At 39.8% G+C, this 22679-nt stretch overlaps 2 pseudogenes; both read right to left on the minus strand.

The window, feature by feature from the left end:
• Positions 1-1988: 1988 nt before the first annotated feature.
• LOC111959916 (L-dopachrome tautomerase-like) lies at positions 1989-6565 on the minus strand (annotated as a pseudogene).
• A 1941-nt stretch (positions 6566-8506) lies between these two features.
• LOC139023785 (L-dopachrome tautomerase-like) lies at positions 8507-15652 on the minus strand (annotated as a pseudogene).
• Positions 15653-22679: the final 7027 nt, after the last annotated feature.

Raw genomic sequence — 22679 nt, forward strand, 5'->3', positions numbered from 1 at the left:
TCAGGAWATMAAGTAAATTTCTTAACTACATTGTTTTCCAGTATTARTTAAGTACCTTGTTGAAAACAGGATGCATGTTTTGGAATGTGCAGGCTTCCTTCTTTTCACTCTGTCATTTAGGTTAGTATTGTGGAGTAACTACAATGTTGTTGATCCATCCTCAGTTTTCTCCTATCACAGCCATTAAACTCTGTAACTGTTTAAKAGTCACCATTGGCCTCATGGTGAAATCCCTGAGCAGTTTCCTTCTCTCCAACAACTGAGTTAGGAAGGGCGCCTGTATCTTTGTAGTGACTGGGTGTATTGARACCTCTTCCAAAGTGTAATTAATAACTTCACCATGCTCAAAGGGATATTCAACGTCAGCTTTATTTTATTTTACCCATCTACCAATAGGTGCCCTTCATTGCGAGGCGTTGGAAAAGCTCCCTGATCTTTGTGGTTGATTCTGTGTCTGAAATTCACTGCTCAACTGAGGGACCTTACATATAATTTTATGGGTGGGGTACAGAGATTCAGTAGTCATTCAAAAATCATGTTAATTAGGGATCTATCCCGTCCACGGGACGGTTAAGCTAACGTAGGCTAATGCAATTAGCATGGGGTTGTAAGTAAAAAATAACATTTTCCAGGACATAGACATATCTGATATGGGCTGAAGCTTAAATTCTTGTTAATCTAACTGCACTATCCAATTTACAGTAGCTAGTACAGTGAAATAATACCATGCTATTTTTTGAAGAGGGTGCACAATATCGAATATGAAAAGTTATTAATAAACCAATTAGGCACATTTGGGCAGTCTTGATGCAWTTTTTTTACAGAAATGTAATGGTTCATTGGATCAGTCTAAAAMGTATGCATACACTGCTGCCATCTAGTGGCCAAAATCTAAATTCACCTGGGCTGGAATTATACATTATGGCCTTTCTCTTGCATTTCAAAGATAATGGTACAAATAAAATACAAAAGAACGTTGTTTTTTTTTCTTTGTATTATCTTTTATCAGATCTATTGTGTTATATTCTCCTASATTTCTTTAACATTTCCACAAACTTCAAAGTGTTTCCTTTCAAATGGTACCAAGAATATACATATCCTTGCTTCAGGGCCTGAGCTACAGGCAGTTAGATTTGGGTATGTCATTTTAGGTGGGGAAAAAAGGGGTGGATCCTTGCAACTTATTATGTGACTTGTTAAGCGCATTTTTACTCCTTAACTTATTTAGGCTTGCTATAACAAAGGGGTTGAATACTTATTGACTCTAGACTTTTCAGCTTTTCTTTATTTTTTTTTTCATACAATTTTTTTTTTTTTTAACATCCCACTTTTACATTATGGGGTATTGTGTGTAGGCCAGTGACACACAATCTCAATTTAATCAATTTTAAATTCAGGCTGTAACACAACAAAATGTGGAAAATGTGGTGTGAATACTTTCTGAAGGCCCTGTATCTGTTTTCTTGTATGGGCTGAGTCTCAGTCCACTGCATCRGTCTATGTAGGCTTCCATATCTGCTGTAAAAAGTGGCAGAGCTACAGCACTGTTTGTCAGACCAGGAGAAATCCCCKAAATATGMCTTCTCACGGAAACATCTGTAGCGTCTGAACAGTTTGGTGTACAAAGTAGCATATTAATTAACTATTTTGGCCCCACGGGACTCGTCTGATGTTGGTATCGCTGATGTGCCAACATCTGGCTGTAACGCCCGAACCGTTTGGTCTACAAACTAATATGAGCCTTACTGTCATGAACACGATAGTGTTCTCTGTTTTGATCTACAAACAGGGATCATCAACTAGATTCAGCAGTGGGCTAATATTATTCTTGGCCGGATGGTCGGGGCCCGGAACGTAATAATTTGTAGACTGCCAATTGGCCGCAAGCAGCCCAAACAGATATAATATTTGACTAAAACATAATAATTAACATAATAAACAAATTCATATCTTGCAGCAAAACTGTAAATAAGACTTTAATCTCAAGAGAATGTTAAAAAAAGGTTTAATGTTCTCTGACATAGACAATATCCAAAACAACWAAAAATACAGTGAATTCATACATTTTCAGCAATACAAATTGTAAAGTCTTTCTACACAATACCACAAATCATTTTTCCAACTTGGAGGTAAACTCGATAAAGTATTCAATCATTTCACTGTGTATTTCAGATGGAGTCAAGTCATTAGAATGTACCAAAATAGAGCTCCTTCTGGGAAAAGGACCCCAGAGGAGCAAGCACCCCCAGACCCCCCTGGCTCGGGGACGCCTGGTTGGCTACGTTTTCTATTTGGCTGCCTACTCTATGTAGTTGTGCAAAACACTGCCAAAATGTACCTACASTCTCTAGGCTTCCTCTGTGTACTTTTTGTTGGTAAACTCTGCTTTGATAAGGGGTTCAAAGCTGTGTTTCCTATACTGTTGCAAGTAGAGCACCAGGACGAGTAGAAGAACCAGGGCACCCAGGAAAACACCACCCAGACTGGAGCCCATCACAAACACGATTCCACCGTCTGTAGCTGAGGAAGGGATAGAATAAGAGATTTAATGCAACAAGATCTTTATCAAAGTGTTCTTATTTCATTGACCTGCTAATAAAACAAGCATAYGTCGATGACGATTATTTAATTGCAAAGTTATCTGTGAAATCACCAACCATCGAGTTCAATGGCATAAGAATATCCCAGTTGATCAGAAGCCACGTAAATCTCCTCGTTGGTCACAGGAGGGAAAAATGGCACCATGTTATAATGTCTGTTGTGACCAATTGGAGCCATCTCATCTGGGAAGCTGGAGTTTGGTGGAACAGACTTTCTCATCCACTCATCAAAAATGGCATCAGTGAAAGCATGGAGCACCTATAGAGAGAGAGAGATAGTTATGTAACTGTAAAACATTGTTGCATCYTCTGCACAGAAATCTGACCAACTACCAATTCTTTACATTAACTCACATGACAGTCAAATACATGGACTCATAGGCAACCACACCATAACTCTACCTACATTTATATATTACCTAAATTATATCGACTAACCGGTGCCCCCGCACATTGACTCTGTACCGGTACCCCCTGTATATAGCCTCGATATTGTTATTTTACTGCTGTTCTTTAATTATTTGTTACTTTTATTTCTTATTGTTCTTGAAGTATTTCTCTTAACTGCATTGTTGGTTAAGGGCTTGTAAGTAAGCATTTCACTGTAAAGTCTACACCTGTTGTATATTCGGCGCATGTGACAAATACAATTTGATTTGATTTGAACTAGATYATTACCAGAAAGACGGGGTCATTMGCTGCAGAGTGAGARCGAGCGCTGGTTCCACTGAGGAAGGAGTGGACCAGGTTGTGCAGGTTGTTAACTGTGGAGTCAAGCTCTGCCTCGCCATCTGGCTTGTCATAGCCTTCCAGAGCATTCCTGTATAGGAGACAAAGTATATTTGGAAGTCAGAAACAATGCAATTTCGAGAGTTCATTCGACTTGACTTCATTGAATAACACCCTGTAGGTGAATGTGTAAGGTCCCAGGTCAATGTGAACAGTTTAAGTTGCCTGAAGCTGAAGGTGGAGTTAGTATAGTAGGGAGCGTTGTCAAAGTCTCTGAGGTTTAGACAGCTCCTGACATCATTCATGGTCGGCAGACTCATGTTGGTTCTCGCTCCTCCCATCTGACCTCTCCTTATACGTCCCTCACTGGTCCCATTACACAGAGTGACCAGGCGGTTATATTCATCCAAGCTGGGGAGGGGAAAAGATTCAGGCAACATTTAAGGACAATGAGTCTGGTACAAAACACATGATGAACATGTACCCGGTAGTATAACAACCAGCTTACGTGCACAAAGCATATCCAGCACAGGTATATTATATACACTACCGTTCAAAAGTTTGGGGTCACTTAGAAATGTCCTTGTTTTTGAAAAAAAAAAAATCCATTAAAATAACATCAAATTGATCAGAAATATAGTGTAGACATTGTTAATGTTGTAAATGACTATTGTAGCTGGAAACGGCAGTTTTTGTATGAAATATCTACATAGGCGTACAGAGGCCCATTATCAGCAACCATCCGTCCTGTGTTCCAATGGCACGTTGTGTTAGCTAATCCAAGTTTACCATTTTAAAAGTCTAATTGATCATTCGAAAACCCTTTTGCAATTATGTTAGCACAGCTGAAAATGTTTTTGTGCTGATTAAAGAAGCAATACAACAAGCCTTCTTTAGGCTAGTTGAGTATCTGGAGAATCAGCATTTGTGGGTTCGATTACAGGCTCAAAATGGCCAGAAACAAAGGACTTTCTTCGGAAWCTCGTCAGTCTATTCTTGTTCTGAGAAATGAAGGCTATTCCATGTGAAAAATTGCCAAGAACCTGAAAATGTTMAGACTGGTGTTTTGCGGGTGCTATTTAATGAAGCTGACAGTTGAGGACTTGTGAGGCGTCTGTTTCTCAAACTAGACAGTCTAATGTACATGTCCTCTTGCTCAGTTGTGCACCGGGGCCTCCCACTCCTCTTTCTATTCTGGTTAGYGCCAGTTTGTGCTGTTCTGTGAAGGGAGTAGTACACAGCGTTGTATGAGATCTTCAGTTTCTTSGCAATTTTTCACATGGAATAGCCTTCATTTCTCAAATAAGAACAGTCTGACGAGTTACAGAAGAAAGGTCTTTGTTTCTGGCCATTTTGAGCCTGTAAATGAACCCACAAATTCTCCAGATACTCAACTAGTCTATAGAAGGCCAGTTTTACTGCTTCTTTAATCAGCACAACAGTTTTCAGCTGTGCTAACATCATTGCAAAAGGGTTTTCTAATGATCAATTAGCCTTTTAAAATGATAATCTTGGATTAGCTAACACAACGTGCCATTGGAACACAGGAGTGATGGTTGCTGATAATGGGCCTCTGTAGCCCATGTAGATATCCATAAAAAATCTGCGTTTCCAGCTACATAGTCATGTAAACATAACAATGTCTACACTGTATTTCTGATCAATTTGATGTTATTTTAATGGACAAGAAATTTGCTTTTCTTCAAAACAACAACATTTTTAGTGACCCCAAACATTTGAAGGGTAAGTGTGCATACATGGGTGGTTTCCTAGACGTGAATTAGCTGATGTAAAAAGCACTTCAATGGAAATCCTTCAGTAAACATGCATTTTAGTCCAGGACTAGGCTTCATCTGTTTCCACAAATGTTTTATTTATTTATGTAACAGCGCACCTGTCACACACCACCCAATTGGAGAACCTGGACTGGTTACTGATGAGGAGGAGTCACTGGGTTGTGCCCCCAGGAGAGAGTCTGTACAGACGTACACTCAGTCTGCCCTGTGGCGAAGTTCCAGTATGGACAGCAAAGTTCCATCTGCCAGTCAGTCTCTGCAGCAGAGAGATCGTTTTACCTTTTGTTTCATCAATGTTTGAAGCTATTTTGTTCTTAATGTCTCAGCATTCAATCCACTCTTACCTGCAGGTCTCTCTCCAGACTAAGGAGGTGGTATCTGTGCCAGGTGAGCGAACGCTGGTCCTTTGTGGGAGAAGTCAATGGCCTTAAACGGACGACCTGGACTAAGAAGAAAAATAAGGTGGTTTATGAGCTGAACTTTTGAATGTTTCTTTCTGCTCAGCTTTCCAGTACATAGAGAGTCATATATAACTCAGAACAAAGTAAGTAAGTAACGTAGCAGTGAGTAATTTATAAAATTTGTCTTTCATTTTCCATTCTTTCAACCAAAAAAGGAATTAGTTTGAAGGTTGAATATAATTTTAATGTATTGATATTATTTATTGAATCTATAAACTTATGACTTCAGAAATAACTAAATTGGTGTTTTACCTAAAAGTGTGTCTCTGACAGAGTAGTAGTGCTGCCATGTTAAAGAAGTCGTAGATTGAGATGTTGGAGAACTGGGGCTGGGTTCATTGGGCCCCAACAGGGCAGCCAGTGCTGTCGTGGCAATGACATTAGTCTGGATGGGTGGTGTTCTTGGCTCGGTCCAACCATCAGGAACTCCTGGAGCTCAGCTGGAGTCAGAGAGTGGATGTTCTTCCTCACCACGGGGATTATGCACGTCAAGTTTGGTCCTGTCCAGCCAAACTTACACTGGCCACAGTCAAGCACCAAAGTTACCTAGACACAGGGATGGAATATTATAACCAAACCAAGTCAAGGATATGGAATGCAAGAATGGTGGTTTCTGTAAACAAATGTTTATTGTAATACATTTTTAGAAACGAATGACATTAATATGAATACATTGATTTGATGATATGTTATTGTTAAAATACCTACAGTTCAGCACCAATTTTAGGGTAACTAAATGGTCTCAAAGTTCAAAGTTCACCCAACAGTCTTGAAATATTTTACATACGTCTTCTAATAATCACAATTTAACAATGACTACTTAACAATGAGTTATAATGTTGTCTAAACAAACACATATTTTATGATTTTAAAACATGTCTATTAACACATAAATGTAACACTATTAATATGTTACTTACAGAGACTGCATGTCTGATTGAAGAATTTGGTCGGCCACCTTTTTCTCGATCATCACCATTTCTCACCTATATGTGTCCACCCAGGGTTTGGTATGACTCTGATGTCGGAGCAGTTTCCTCGTCCAGATAAAAGTCCAACACGTTAGCAGGATCAGACGAGAGAGGGCAGCACTGCTTTGAGACGATCCCTTCTACCGTGCTACACACTCGAGGAAACTGAGCCTCTGTAGAACCAGGCCATGTCACAAAACAGACCAACCCTAGCACAAGAGCCCTCATCGTCTTCAACACCTCTGGTCCTCTTCTGTCCATGTCTGTCCACTAGCAAATCAGTTTGTATACCAGTTCACATCAATGCTTAATTAGTTAATTCCTCCAAAAGCGCATGGAATTAAATATGTAACGCTCCAAAGTTGTGTATTCAACATTTGGCTACAGTCATAAATGTTAACTAAGAGCCAGCCTGAGAGTAGACTGTGTTCCAGGCGGTGTCTTCAACTTTAACAAAGCCTCCAATTCATGTGCTCTCTTTAAGWCTGGGSAGAACGGATTAKGGTCTCGTGGTAATCACCTGACACCAGGCAACTATGAGCTTGACTCCTACCAGAGAAATGCCTCAGGCCAAAGTACATAGGGTGTCGGGTTAGACCATCAGCTATCTACAGGTCCATTTTTACATTCTAGTCATTTAGCAGACGCTCTTATCCAGAGCAACTAGGATTAAGTGCCTTGCTCAAGGGCACATCAACATATTTTTCATCTAGTCGACTCTGGATTTGAACCAGTGAACTTTCGTTGACTGGTAAAACGCTCTTAACCCCTAGGCTACCTGCCGCCCATCTAATGTGAAGCTCACAACGTTAGTCCCATGAATAATATATTTTTTAAGTATTTGAGAGTAATTTCTCATAAAGTTGTTTTTGCCAGAAATGAAATCCACAGTAGACTGATTGATAGTACATTTGCATAATTACAAATAGGATTTTTTGGTTTCCTGTTCGCTTCCCTCTTTATCACATGACATATCATACATATAATCCTAAATCATTTAAATCATGATAGCCTAATCATATCGTGTGTCTATACTGTATTACTAATAATTGTTTTTTCTCATAATCCACTGAGAAAAAGTCATCAACTGATTGTTGAATTCCTCTGAGAAACAAGCATTCTTTGTTCTGTGGGAGGAGCACCAAACACATCAATGAAGACTTATGARGTTTGGTACGTCAGTGCAGAAATAGCTGATATGTTTTGTGCTTGTGTCATTAGCTAGACTTTCCCTAACCCCTGTTACCTATGATCTGGCATGTGACTGTTGAATGGTGAGTGAAAAGTTACATTGCCAATCACACAATAGCTACACACATATACTGCCATGAGGGAATGAGATAAAACWAATAATAATAATCTAAAACTGAATTCAAAATAAATATCCTTAATTGAAAAATTACATATAATTCAATATAAGCTAGTAGAAACAATGTGCTAGAATTGTAACACCTTTAATTATTGTCATAAAGAAATATACTATAATATACTATAGAATGAAAGGATGTCGAATTCACTTTTATTCTCAAACAGACTACATTTTAGTTTGAAATCATTCATGGAACAGGCACTGAAAATTACAGGCACTAGCTTTAGTAAAGATTCCGTATGTATTCATTATTCTGTATAGGTTCATCCCTAAGTTATTATTATTATTAGTTGAATAGACATAATGACTGTGCTCAAACATTCTACCCTCAGGATTTTATGTTGAAGASATAAGTACTTTCCTGAGTTATGTTTCAATTGATTTTCTCAGTTGGGCCATTTATTACAATAACATGAAAATTGCATAGAGGCATAATCAGATAAACTGTAGGCTTCCTGTTAGTTCCTGTTAGGCTTTAGTTCAAGAGTTGTCTGTGTACTTTCCATTGTATTGTATTAAGGGTTCAAAGCCATGCTGTCTTCGTTGGTGCAGCATGTTGGTCCTCCTATTTGACCTCTCCTTATACGTCCTTCACTAGTTCCATTACACGGAGTGACAAGGCGATTATATTCATCCATGCTGGGAGAAAAAGACATGGGAGTTAATTATAATAAAACATAACAGTAKTTTGATTTGTGGATGCTGATTGGCTGAAATAGCATTTCATCTGTGTGTATATCAGGCAATATARCACGGTATGAAAAATACAAAATTACTGTTCTATTTATCTTGGTAACCAGTTTATAATAGCCATAAGGTACCTCAGGAGTTTGTGGTATATAGCCCATTAATCTCAGAACTAAAGTCTTGCGTAATTGGTCAGATGCTTTATTCGGAACCGGAATGAAGAGCTCCACTCTCTCTTTGCAAGTTAAGGGCAAGTCTATGGMSCAAATGTCCCCTCCCTTTCCYAAATTCAAAAGATGCTAAAACCTGTGAAATCCTGGTTTGTCCAATGCACTGGAACTGGTGCTGTTTGTTATCTCARGCATCCCGTTGTATCAMGACAGATCTATGGTACCATTTATGTTTACATAGTCTGTCCARGAGAAATTAATTAAGCAATAAGGRCCGAGGGTATGTGSTATATTGGCCAAAATACTACGGCTAATGTCTGTTCTTAAGCACGACGCAATGCGAGTATACAGCCTGGATACAGATGTGGTATATTGTCCATGTAACGCGAACCACTGAGGTGCCTTATTGCTATTATAAACTAYTTACCTACATAAATAGAACAGTAAACAACTATTTTTGCATCATTCTGTGGTACAGTATATTGTCTGATAGACACACGGCTGAAATGCTGTTTCAGCCAATCAGCATCCAGGACCTAAACTACCCAGTTTATAACAGGAAATATACCACAGCTAAGGGCTGTTCTGATGCATCACGTGGCGTAAGCATCGGCCTCCGGTGCCAAAAGTTGCATGTTCGAATCCAGCGATATAACGTTTTTGAGATTTTAGTTTTAAGCCTATCCCAAACCTTAACCCTTACCTTAACCATTTTAAGTTAATGCCTTATCTTAAGACTATTGAGTTAATTACTAAACTTAACCCTAAACTTAAAATTTATGGAGAAAGGTAATGGCTAAACTTAACCTTAAACTCCCTCGAAATTTGACATTTGAGAAAAATGGATGAACGTCTAATTCTAACATGAGACTGTGAGAGCTTGTTGCCACACACACACACCACACACAACACACAAACACACACACACAACACACACACAGCTACACACACACACACACACACCACACACACACACACGAGCACACACAACACACTACATCAGTCACAACACTGTCTAAATGTTTTTGTATTTTAATTTAATGACTTTTATTTAACTTTATTTTATATAAAAAATATATATATTATTATCTTATAATTTTTTTTTCGACTCCCAAATTTCGTGGTATCCAATTGGTAGTTAGTCTTTTCCCATCACTGCAACTCCCGTACGGACTCGGAAGGGGAGAAGGTCGAGACGCCGTGCGTCCTTTCGAAACAACAACCCAGCCGAGCCGCACTCCTTCTTGACACAACGCCCGCTTAACCCGGAAGCCAGCCGCACCATGTGTCAGCGTAAACACCGTACACCTGGCGACCATGTCAGCGTGCACAGGAGTGCGCTGGTGCGCGATGGGATAAGAACATCCTGCGCCAAACCTCCCCTAAACCCGGTCAACGCTGGACCATTGTGTGCCGCCCCATGGGTCTCCCGGTCGCGGCTGGCTGCGACAGAGCCTTGTTCGAACCAGGATCTCTAGTGGCACAGTTAGCATTGCAGTGGCTCAGACCACTGCGCCATTCCAGAGGCCCCGGAAATCTAATTAATGTAATAAATAAATCCCCATCAAAATCCATCTGTTTAAGCTAGAGATACTTTTGTATATATAGTATATGTGAACACCCCTTCAAATTAGTGGATTTGGCTATTTCAGCCACACCCGTTGCTGACAGGTGTATAAAATCGAGCACACAGCCATGCAATCTCCATAGACAAACATTGGCAGTAGAATGGCCTTACTGAAGAGCTCAGTGGCACTGTCAATTTTTTTTTGTCTGTCCTCAGTTGCAACACTCACTGCTGAGTTCCAACCTGCCTCTGGAAGCAARGTCAGCACAGAACTGTTTGTCGGGAGCTTCATGAAATGGTCGAGCAGCCACACACAAGCCTAAGATCACCATGCGCAATGCCAAGCATCGGCTGGAGTGGTGTAAATCTCGCCGCCATTGGACTCTGGAGCAGTGGAAACGCGTTCTCTGGAGTGACGAGTCACACTTCACCATCTAGCAGTCCGATGGACGAATCTGGGTTTTGGGGATGCCAGTAAACGGTACCTGCCCGAATGCATAGTGCCAACTGTAAAGTTTGGTGGAGGAGGAAAATTTGTCTAGGGCTGTTTTTCATGGTTTGGGCTAGGCCACTTAGTTTCAGTGAATGGAAATCATAACGCTACAGCATACAATGACATTCTAGACGATTCTGTGCTTCCAACTTTGTGGCAACAGTTTGGGGAAGACCCTTTCCTGTTTCATCATGACAATGCCCCCGTGCACAAAGCAAGGTCCATCCTGAAATGGTTTGTCGAGATCGGTGTAGAAGAAAATGACTGGCCTGCCCAGAGCTCTGACCTCAACCCCATTGAACACCTTTGTGATGAATTGGAACGCCGACTGTGAGGTCAGGCCTAATTGCCCAACATCAGTGCCTGACCTCACTAATGCTCTTGTGGAATCAAGTCCCCACAGCAATGTTCCAACATCTAGTGAAAAGCTTTCCCAGAAGAGTGGAGGCTGTTATAGCTGCAAAGGGGGGACAAACTCCATATTAATGCCCATGATTTTGGAATGAGATGTCCGACGAGCAGGTGTCCACGTACTTTTGGTCGTGTAGTGTATCAGTTTTTTTTTCATGGGTTGCATCTCAATCCACCAATTCTGTCGATATCGCCCTTCCGCATCTGAGGTGAAAGGTAGCACTAGAGCGGTGTTTGTCAGAACATGAGACATCCTGAAAATTGGCCTTTTCACAAAAAAACTTCTAAAGCATCCGAACAGTTTGGCCTACAAAACTATTATGCACAGGAGGCTGCTAAGTGGAGGACGGTTCATAATAATGGCTGGAATGGAGTGAATGGAATGGTATCAAACACATAGAAACCATGTGTTTGATGTGTTCGATACCATTTCATATTTTCCGTTCCAGCCTATGAGCTATYAGCACGTCCTCCCCAATTAAGGTGCCACCAGACCCCTCTGTGGAAGTTGAGACTCTTCACAGGACTAATCTGAAGTCGGTACAGCCTCTTCTGCCAACTTCTGTCTGTAGCGTCCGAACAATTTTGGGCTACACACCTCTGTGGAATGGTGAGTCTCTCACGAACACGTACTGTATATGTCAGTACAAGTAAGATGGCAGTGACAGACATGGCAGCTCTGGTTCTAGCTCCTAAGCAACTTTGCAGTATTTTTTGTTGTTGTTACTTCTTACATTATTAGCCCAGAATGTTTTTTTGTGTTATTACATACAGCCGGAAATAACTTTTGGAGATCAGGGCGGCGGTAACTCACTAGCATTAAGACTAGGAATACGACTTTCCCGAATGTAATCCTTTGAACATTACTTGCTAATGTTTAGTCTCTGGACAATAAAGTAGACAAGCTCAGGGCGAGGATCTCCTTCCAGAGAGACATCAGGGACTGTAACATACTCTGTTTCACGGAATCATGGCTCTCTCGGGATACACTGTCCCCGTCCACACAGCCAGCTGGGTTCTCAGTACATCGCATAGGCAGGAATAAAGAAATACCAGCAACAGTGTGTGAAAACCTTGTGAAGACTTACAGAAAACGTTTGACCTCTGTCATTGCCAACAAAGGGTATATAACAAAGTATTGAGAAACTTTTGTTATTGACCAAATACTTATTTTACACCATAATTTGAAAATAAATTCATTAAAAATCCTACAATGTGATTTTATGGATTTCTTTTTCAAATTTTGTCTGTCATTGTTGAAGTGTACCTATGATGAAAATTACAGGCCTCTCTCATCTTTTTAAGTGGGAGAACTTGCACAATTGGTGGCTGACTAAATACTTTTTTGCCCCACTGTATGTTTTGTTCGATAATGTGCATATTTATATCCACATATCTTGGTTTACATTGGCGCAATGTTCAGAAATGCCTCCAAAATATCCGGAGTAATTGCAGAGAGCCACGTCAAATAACAGAAATACTCATCATAAACTTTGATGAAAGATACACGTTTTACACATAATTAAAGATACACTTGTTCTTAATGCAACAGCTGTCAGATTTAAAAAAAACTTTACGTAAAAAGCACACCATGCAATAATATGAGATGGCGCTCAGATTTAACAACCTTTCTCCGCCATGTTGGAGTCAACAGAAATACGAAATTACATCATAAATATTCCCTTACCTTTGATTATGTTCATCAGAATGCACTGCCAGGAATCCTAGTTCCACAATAAATCGTTTTTTTGTTCGATAATGTCCATTACTTATGTCCAATTAGCTACTTTTGCTAGCATGTGTAGTACACGTGTCCAAACGCTCGCGCAGATGCAGGCAAACGTCGGACGAAAACTTCAAAAAGTTATATTACAAGTCGAATAAACTGCCAAACTTAGTAGAGAATCAATCTTCAGGATGTTGTTATCATTTATATCCAATAAGGTTCCAACCGGAGAATTCTTTTCAGTCTCTATAAGTAATGGAACGCATGGTGATATCATGAGGAAAGCGCGTGAGCAAGAACTAGCAATCTGCCAGACCAATGACTGAAACACCTGCCATCCGGCCCCACATCACACTAGAGGCTTCATTCAGCGTTCTACAGACTGTTGCCATCTAGTGGAAGGCGTAGGAAGTGCAAACAGATCCATATATTACAGGGAATTGAATAGGCGATGACTTTAACATCGACCAGTCTCAGAATTTTCACTTCCTGTTTGGATTTTTTCTCAGGTTTTTGCCTGCCATATGAGTTCTGTTATACTCACAGACATCATTCAAACAGTTTTAGAAACTTCAGAATGTTTTATATCCAATAGTAATAATGATATGCATATATTAGCATCTGGGACAGAGTAGGAGGCAGTTCACTATGGGAATGCAATTCATCCGAAAGTGAAAATGCTGCCCCCTATATCAAAGAAGTTAAGAAACAGTACCCATCAAAATACACATTTATTTATGTAATCAGCTTAGCTACATACATTCAATATTGTGACACAAATTGCTCCAATTGGAGAACCTGGACTGGTTACTGATGAGGGAGGTGCCATCTGGGTTGTGCCCCCCCAGGAGAGAGTCTGTACAGACGTCACACTCAGTCTGCCCTGTGGCGAAGTTCCAGTATGGAACAGCAAAGTTCTCATTGCCAGTCAGTCTCTGCAGAGGACAAACTATTCAGATACACTCATTCAAGGAAGCTGACATTTTCCCAAGTACATATTCATATTTTGTAAGACAAATACTACAATTTATTTACCTTTACACTCTTACCTGCAGGTTTCTCTCCAGACTGAGTATGTGGTATCTGTGCCAAGTCCTTTACGGGAGAATCAATGTGCTTGAATTGACATCCAGATGAAACATTCTAGTCTTAGAAGTGCAATCATATCCATAGAAGTTAATTTGTTCAACATTGTACACATGTAAATGATTATCATTATAATATATTGTTTGTGTTTGCTTGTTTGTTTTTGTGTGATGGATCACATTCCCCAAGGAGTGTCTCTGACAGAGTAGTAGTGCTGCCATGTAAAGAAGTCGTAGATTGAGATGTTGGAGAACTGGGGCTGGGTTCCATTGGGCCCCAACAGGGCCAGCCAGTGCTGTGTGGCAATGACATAGTCTGGATGGGTGGTGTTCTTGGCRCGYTCCAACACATCCAGGAACTCCTGGAGCTCAGCTGGAGTCAGAGAGTGGATGTTCTTCCTCACCACCGGGGAMTTARGCACGTCACAGTTTGGTCCTGTCCAGCCAAACTTACACTGGCCACAGTCAAAGCCACTAAAGTTACCTAGACACAGGGAMGGAATATAGATCATAGTTTATAGCTATACTGCAAAACATACTAATACACTTTTTACATTGAATTTTAACTTGAAGTTAGAAATTTCCTGCGTGGGTAAAACATTTAATAAAATGTAGATATCTTAAAAGTATACAGTTTAACATTTTCAACATTATAATTTCATTAGTTACTGAGGCACCTGCAAGTTTGATTAAAACACGTAGTTGGCCACCTTTCACGGTCACCTCGGGTTTCTCATTCGAATTGGTCCCCCCCAGGGTTTGGTGTCCTCGTCCAGATAAAAGTCCACACACGTTAGCAGGATCAGACCCGAGGYCAGGGCAGCACTGCTTTGAGACGATCCCTTCTACCGTGCTACACACTCGAGGAAACTGYGCCTCTGTAGAACCAGGCCATGTCACAAAACAGACCAACCCTAGCACACGAGCCCTCATTGTCTTTTTCACACTGCTGTAATCTTCTACTTTCACTCTAAAAAATGTATTTGTTCACCAGTTCCCAGCAATGATGTGGTCAATAAGACACAGAGATGAAACTAATTCGATTTGATGGTGTTCGTCTTTCCCATTTTCCAGAAAATAAAACTTCAAGGTTCACTTTGGAATTTCCAATCCATTCCGTATGCTGACAGATAGCATTGACAGTGGGCTGCAGGCCTACAAGAAATGAAACCGCTATTTCCCGGAATAATTATCCAACTAAGATTTCTAGGGACGAGTGATACAAATACCCACACAGTGTCTTTAAGAGCCCAGATCACGATGTTGTCAGTATGTTTGCACAATGCTCGCCCTCAAATAAAGATCACGTGGTAGCAGATGAGATGCACAATAACAGAACAATTAAAAAGTATTGGCCCTACAAGACAATTTGCAATTTTTTTTCTCATATTATTAATCTGATACCCATTCCCATCCACAGAGATACCACAGTAGCGAGCTATTTTACACCATTCAAACCACGCTCAACTCTACCACTGCTTTCTAAGACTGCCCTCTGGCAGCAGGTATGAACTTCAACCTCAACTTTGGTGCCTTTACTGCAAAAAGGCATAGTTCAGTAGGAGTTTCATCATAAACAATTTGAATGTTTGAAATAACTTTTATCATCTATGTCTACCTTTCTCTGTTCACTGTTATCTGGTCTTCACTGTTTAACATATAGAACTGTACATGTAAATATCTGAGGAAGGGTTTGTTTGATTTTACAATTGACATCATCCAATGGATGACTAACCTTTTAATGTACTGTACTCTACAACGGTATGGGATTAGTCACACTGGAATCCTCTCATAGATCCCTAAGGAGCTCTTTTGAAACCATATGTTCAACTGAATGTTTCCCAAACCTCCATGAGTATGCACTTTTTAACAAAACAACTTTAGACTGTGTGCATATGTTTCTCATTATGTATCTTTTCATACAGTATACACGTTATATCCTGTTTAGAAATGCATTACCAATTTCCTTACATCTAGAAGTACAGTTTCAAGATATATCTCTCCAAAAACAATCACATTTTCTTGGCCCAAAAAATAAATAAATCCTGCTGGTTTAACATTCATTTCAATAGATCTTCGGAGCATTTTGAATGAATTACGTTATATCTTTCACTGAAGCTTTTGCATGTCGTGAAATGGGAACTTTGTGTCACATAGACCCCCGAAGCCTCCATTGGAACACATGGGGGTGCTAGAGAGCCATCTTTGGGGCAGCTCCTTGAAACACTATGGCGACAAGTGTTCTTGAAAATAAGTATTTGTGGCTATGTACAGCGGTATAAGTSAATTCTTATGTGCCGCTTGTCACTGTAGTCCAGCACTCCATTGTTACAAGGTAATATGAAACCATTTTGTCCGGCTATAGCTTTTAGAATGTAGCAGTATATGCAGGTAAATGGGTTCTATTCAAACTTAAAATGTATACTTTSTTTTCCTGAGATTTGGCACCTACCGATTCATAAACGGTCCCTGATGTCCTGAAGTTACACAAAATTCTAACACAGGAATAATGATAAGAATGATGATGATTCCTAGAAATGTAATGATCAGTTCTTGAAAATCAGGCATTGTGTGTTTCATTCGTTTTTTTGTGGCAGAAAAGTAGCAGAAGGAGGTGCAATTGCAGAAGGATGTTGCCTTCAATTGCACCTCCTTCTGCTACTTTTCTGCCACAAAAAAAACGAATGAACGAATGAAACACACAATGCGTGATTTTCAAGAACTGATCATTACATTTCTAGGAATCATCATCATTCTTGTGCTTATAATAGGTCCTAAAAACACTATTTCTGAGTATTCCTGTGTTAGAATTTTGTGTAACTTCAGGACATCAGGGACCGTTTATGAATCGGTAGGTGCCAAATCTCAGGAAAACAAAGTATACATTTTAAGTTTGATCATCTGCCATATGAAAAGGAAGATTCCATAAGCATTTAGACAGAGAAAACCCATTATGGCCCTTATATTGGTCTCCCTCTGCTCACGCTCTTTTTTTTTTGGATACATCTACTCTATTCTATCAAAAAGTATGCTTCTATTGTGTATATGCAAATCCCCTTTAAAATTGTAGATGAGGAAGTATTGGTTTTATCCTTTCCGTTTGTTCCACCTAATTCCCATTTATTAATTTAATATTACCCTTTGATTTTGCACTGAGTGATTGGACATTGTATGAGAACAATTTGAGCGCTGTTGATTTTTCGAGTTGCTAATTGCACCGGCGTGGAATATGCATGCAGTGTGTTGTCGTCTTTTGTTTGGGAGACAATGTTGCCCGGTTGTGTCGAGAGTCCTCTGTATCAGCCCCAATGGAAGTGGCACTGTTCTAAAATGGAAAGTTCCAAAATGAAAGGCCAGCGTTGCGTGAAGGGAAAGTGCTCCTCAGCCTTTGAAGTGCTGCAAATTGACATTCTCCTTTAATAGCYTTTCAAAAGATATCACAGGAGGTAATGTGTTTAATTTGTGAAATGATCTACTCATTACCATGTTGATGGCAAAATGCACCCATTTCCTTAATGGCTATGTGAATATTATGTCCAGTGTGTTGTGCTCTGCACACATTTGAAGGAATATAATGTGTTGGTTGGGAGAAGGAGGATCTTTTCTAATGGTAATGGAGAGCACAGTTTCATTCACTGAAAACAGAGCTCAGTTGTCTGAAAACGGGAAGAACTGATTGGAGGAGCAGCTGAATCAGCTGATTTAAACCAGCACTCTAAACAGAGAGGAAGAAGCGAGAGGAGAGATAACTGAGGCCAAACTCTGTCTTCTCCAGCAGATGGCGATCTTCATTTTTTTCTTTCACCAAGAGAGGAGTTTTTGTATGGAGGTCAATGTGAGAGTGTCAAATTTGGTTGACAAAATATTTAAGGGCTTGTTTGGCTTATTTGGTCGAATAGACGTTTCGTAGTGATTATATTGTTACAAGAGTACTGATATGAGAAGGACACGTGACAACCTGGCATCTTTGAAAAAAACAACAACTTTATATCAGAGTTGTGCCGGGTCATCACAAGTTACCACAATCACAAAGTCATAAACCTCGCCTATTTCTACAATTTATTTTCTGAAAATTTGATTTGAAAGCTAATCCTTACCTTAACCACACTGCTAACCGTATGCCTCCTTAACCTTAAATTAAGACCAAAAAGCAKATTTTTGTTTTCATAGATTTTTTTACGATTTAGACKATTTTGACTTTGTGGCTGTGGTAATTAGTGGAAACTTAGGCAATGATTTTTTCGTTGGCAAGATTAGAAAACTTAGCCATGACATGCCAGCAACAAACACTACACATCCAAGTATATCGGACCAAATTATGAAAGACAAGCATTGTAATATTGAATTCCGTAAAGTGAGTGTGGAAGAGGTGAAAACAATATTGTCTATCAACAATGACAAGCCACTGGGTTCTGACAATTTGGATGGGAAATTACTGAGGATAATAGTGGATGATGTTGCCACCCCTATTTGACATATTTCAATTTAAGCCTACTAGAAAGTGTGTGCCCCCAYGCTTGAAGGGAAGCAAAAGTCATTCCGCTSCCGAAGAATAGCAAAGCCCCCTTTACTGGCTCAAATAGCCGACCAATCAGCCTGTTACCAACCCTTAGTAAACTTTTGGACAACATTGTATTTGACCAGATACAATTCTATTTTACAGTAAACAATTTGACAACACACTTTCAGCATGCTTATAGGGAAGGACATTCAACAAGCACTTACACACATGACTGATGATTGGCTGAGAGAAATTGATGATAAAAATGATTGTGGGGCTGTTTAGTTAGACTTCAGTGCAGCTTTTCACATTATGGATCACAGTCTGCTGCTGGAAGAACATATGTGTTATGGCTTTACACCCCCTGCTATATTGTGGATACGATTTACCTGTCTAACAGAACACAGAGAGTGTTCTTTAATGGAAGCCTCCAACATAATACAGGTAGAATCAGGAATTCCCCAGGGCAGCTGTCTAGGCCCCTTACTTTTTTCWAACTTTACTAATGACATGCCACTGGCTTTGAGTAAGGCCAGTATGACTCGGATGACTCAACACTACATGTCAGCTACTACAGCAACTGAAATGAGTGCAACACTTAACAAAGAGCTGCAGTTAGTTTCAGAGTGGGTGGCAAGGAATAAGTTAGTCCTAAATATTTCTAAAACTTAAAGCATTGTATTTGGGACAAATCATACTTTAAAACCTAAACCTCAACTAAATCCTGTAATAAATAATGTGGAAATTTAGCAAGTTGATGTGACTAAACTGCTTGGAGTAACCTTGGATTGTAAACTGRCATGGTCAAAACATATTGATACAACAMTAGCTAAGATGGGGAGAAGTCTGTCCATAATAAAGCGCTGCTCTACCTTAACAGCACTYTCAACAAGGCAGGTCTTACAAGCKCTAGTTTGGTTGCACCMGGACTACTGTTCAGTTGTGTGGTCAGGTGCCACAAAAAGGGACTTAGGAAAATTGCAATTGGCTCAGAACAGGGCAGCACAGCTGGGCCTTGGATGTACACAGAGAGCTAATATGATTAATATGCATGTCAATCTCTCCTGGCTCAAAGTGGAGGAGAGATTGACTTCATCACTAATTGTATGCACGAGCTGTCTGTTGCAACTAATGGCGCACAGCTCGGACACCCATGCATACCCCACAAGACATGCCACAAGAGGTCTCTTGACAGTTCCCAAGTCCAAAACAGACTATGGGAGGCGCACAGTACTACATAGAGTCATGATTACATGGAACTATTCCACATCAGGTAACTGATGCAAGCAGTAAAATTTGATTTAAAAAACAGATAAAAATACACCTTATAGAACAGCYGGGACTGTTAAGCAACACAAACATAGGCACAGACACATGCATACACACACATGTACACATGGATTTTGTACTGTAGATATGTGGTAATGGTGGAGTAGGGGCCTGAGAGCGCACAGTGTGTTGTGAATGTATTGTAATGTTTAAAATMTTTWWAAAAAWWTATAAACTGCGTTAATGTTGCTGGACCCCAGGAAGAGTAGCTGCTGCCTTAGAAYCAGTTAATGGAGATCAATAATAAATACAGCACCTACAGTCTAACTGGAGGAGCAGCTGTGTCCTTTGATTTGAACCAGCCCTCTAATGCAGTACGTCTAATTGACTTCAGGGGGCAGTATTGTGTTTCTGGTCTTTGTTCAGAGGCATGATCGACCAAGTCACCTAAATTAACTTCATGATGCTTTCCCAAACACACCATGAAATAACCTGGGAAAGCTTTGTACTTGAACTGACACATTTTTCAAATTCCAACCATGSCAGGCAATGACTTACTGTATATTGCCTATACATTGAACTGGGTGGCGTAGCCTATAGATATAGGGGCCCAGTATAACGTCTTAATCCATAATCCTTAAATGTGATATTTTTTTATATATTTTTCTTATTTGGAAAGAAATTCTAAAAACCTGTTTTTGCTTTGTCATGATGGGGTATAGTGTGTAGATTAATGAGGGGAAAAAAATATTGAATACATTTTAGAACAAGGATGTAAGGTAAAAACAAAGTGGAATAAGGGAAGGGGTCTGAATAGTTTCCGGGTGCTCTGCATACGGGAAACSTACAGTAGCATACATGCTCATTACATGCATTTAAAGGGCCTAATTAGTAATCTGCCCCTTTGTACTGTTAGAGATGGAAATTAGACATACAAAAAGACTTTGGGCAATTTTCAATCAGAATACATTAAAGTTGCATTATAGAGGGATAAAAAGAGGGTTGAGTGGTTAAAGTGCTTGGCTGTTAATGCTCTTCTCACAAGCCCTGTCAAAAGSCTATAACGCATGATCCTCTTTAAGTAAGAATTTAACCTCTGTTCCTCTTTCCCGGGTCTCAGGATCATCCAAGCGCAGACAGAATTGTTCAACAATTACGGTATAACAAGGGAATAAAATATGGTATATTGTTTTGGAATTGACTGCTGAAAACAAAATGACTATTTTTCACTATGCCAAAATCGGAATATTGGCTAGACCATTGAGTGATTAGTTCTCCAGTGCTTCCCGCCCACCTGCTTCCCGCAGCTTACTGATTCCCATTTGAGCATAATGCAGGCATTAGAGGAGGCACAAGGGCCCTGATAAGTTACAAAGTGCTCCAGGGGTAAACCTCGTAAGAAGAGGGTTTGGAGTTATTTACAGTTATTTAAAAATGCATGGCTGGGGGAAGAGATTGGRTTTGCAGTTGATGCTTTGTACATAAAGCGAACACTACACATGTGGAGGGTGTTTAAGCTGTAAATGACCAGATGACAGTGTATGCTAATCGACTGATCACATGACCCGGGTGGAGACTATGACACAACAAAGGACAACCAGCCTACTGTCGGATGTTACCTAAAAGACACAGGAGGCTGCTCAGGGGWGGACGGCTCATAATAATGGCCGGAACGGAGCAAATGGAATGGCATCAAACACCTGAAAACTATGTGTTTGATGTATTTGTTACCATTCCACTTATTGCGCTCCACGAGCCCGTTCTCCCCAATTAGGGTGCCACCAACCTCCTGTGCTACAAGAAACACAGGCTCTGCTTTTAAAATAGAGGGGAAATAAAATACTAATATTATAATTTATTTTAAACATTTACATTTGAAAAGAATAACTCTTTAAGTTGTGTATAATTTTCTCTACAAATATATGTTTTTGATTGTGCAATTCACATAATAAAACATTTGCCCCAAAATGCAAAACCTTTACAAAGGAGGTTAAAAGCGATGGATTTCCTTCTCCCCATAATTGCTTTCTGTACAGTTGTTCAATTTGAAATGCATTTAATTGCCAACCGAAAAGAAGAGAAAGACAAATTTATTTTTGAAAATTTGATTTGAAAGCTAATCCTTACCTTAAACAACTGCTAACCGTATGCCTCCTTAACCTTAAATTAAGCCAAAAAGCAAATTTTTGTTTTCATAGTTTTTTTACGATTTAGACCATTTTGACTTTGGTGCTGTGGTAATTAGTGGAACCTTAGGCAATGATTTTTTCGTTGGCAAGATTAGAAAACTTAGCCATGACATGCCAGCAACAAACATACACATCCAAGTATATCGGACCAAAATTATGAAGACAGCATTGTAATATTGAATTCCGTAAAGTGAGTGTGGAGAGGTGAAAAAATATTGTCTATCAACAATGACAAGCCACTGGGTTCTGACAATTTGGATGGGAAATTACTGAGGATAATAGTGGTGATGTTGCCACCCTATTTGACATATTTCAATTTAAGCCTACTAGAAAGTGTGTGCCCCCAAGCTTGAAGGGAAGCAAAAGTCATTCCGCTCCCGAAGAATAGCAAAGCCCCCTTTACTGGCTCAAATGCGACCATCAGCCCTGTTACCAACCCTTAGTAAACTTTGGACAACATTGTATTTGACCAGATACAATTCTATTTACAGTAAACAATTTGACAACAAACTTCCAGCATGCTTATAGGGAGCACATTCAACAAGCACTTACACACATGACTGATGATTGGCTGAGAGAATTGATGATAAAATGTTTGTGGGGCTGTTTAGTTCAGTGCAGCTTTTCACATTATGGATCACAGTCTGCTGCTGGA

Source organism: Salvelinus sp. IW2-2015, linkage group LG36, assembly GCF_002910315.2.
Source record: "Salvelinus sp. IW2-2015 linkage group LG36, ASM291031v2, whole genome shotgun sequence".
Taxonomy (NCBI): domain Eukaryota; kingdom Metazoa; phylum Chordata; class Actinopteri; order Salmoniformes; family Salmonidae; genus Salvelinus; species Salvelinus sp. IW2-2015.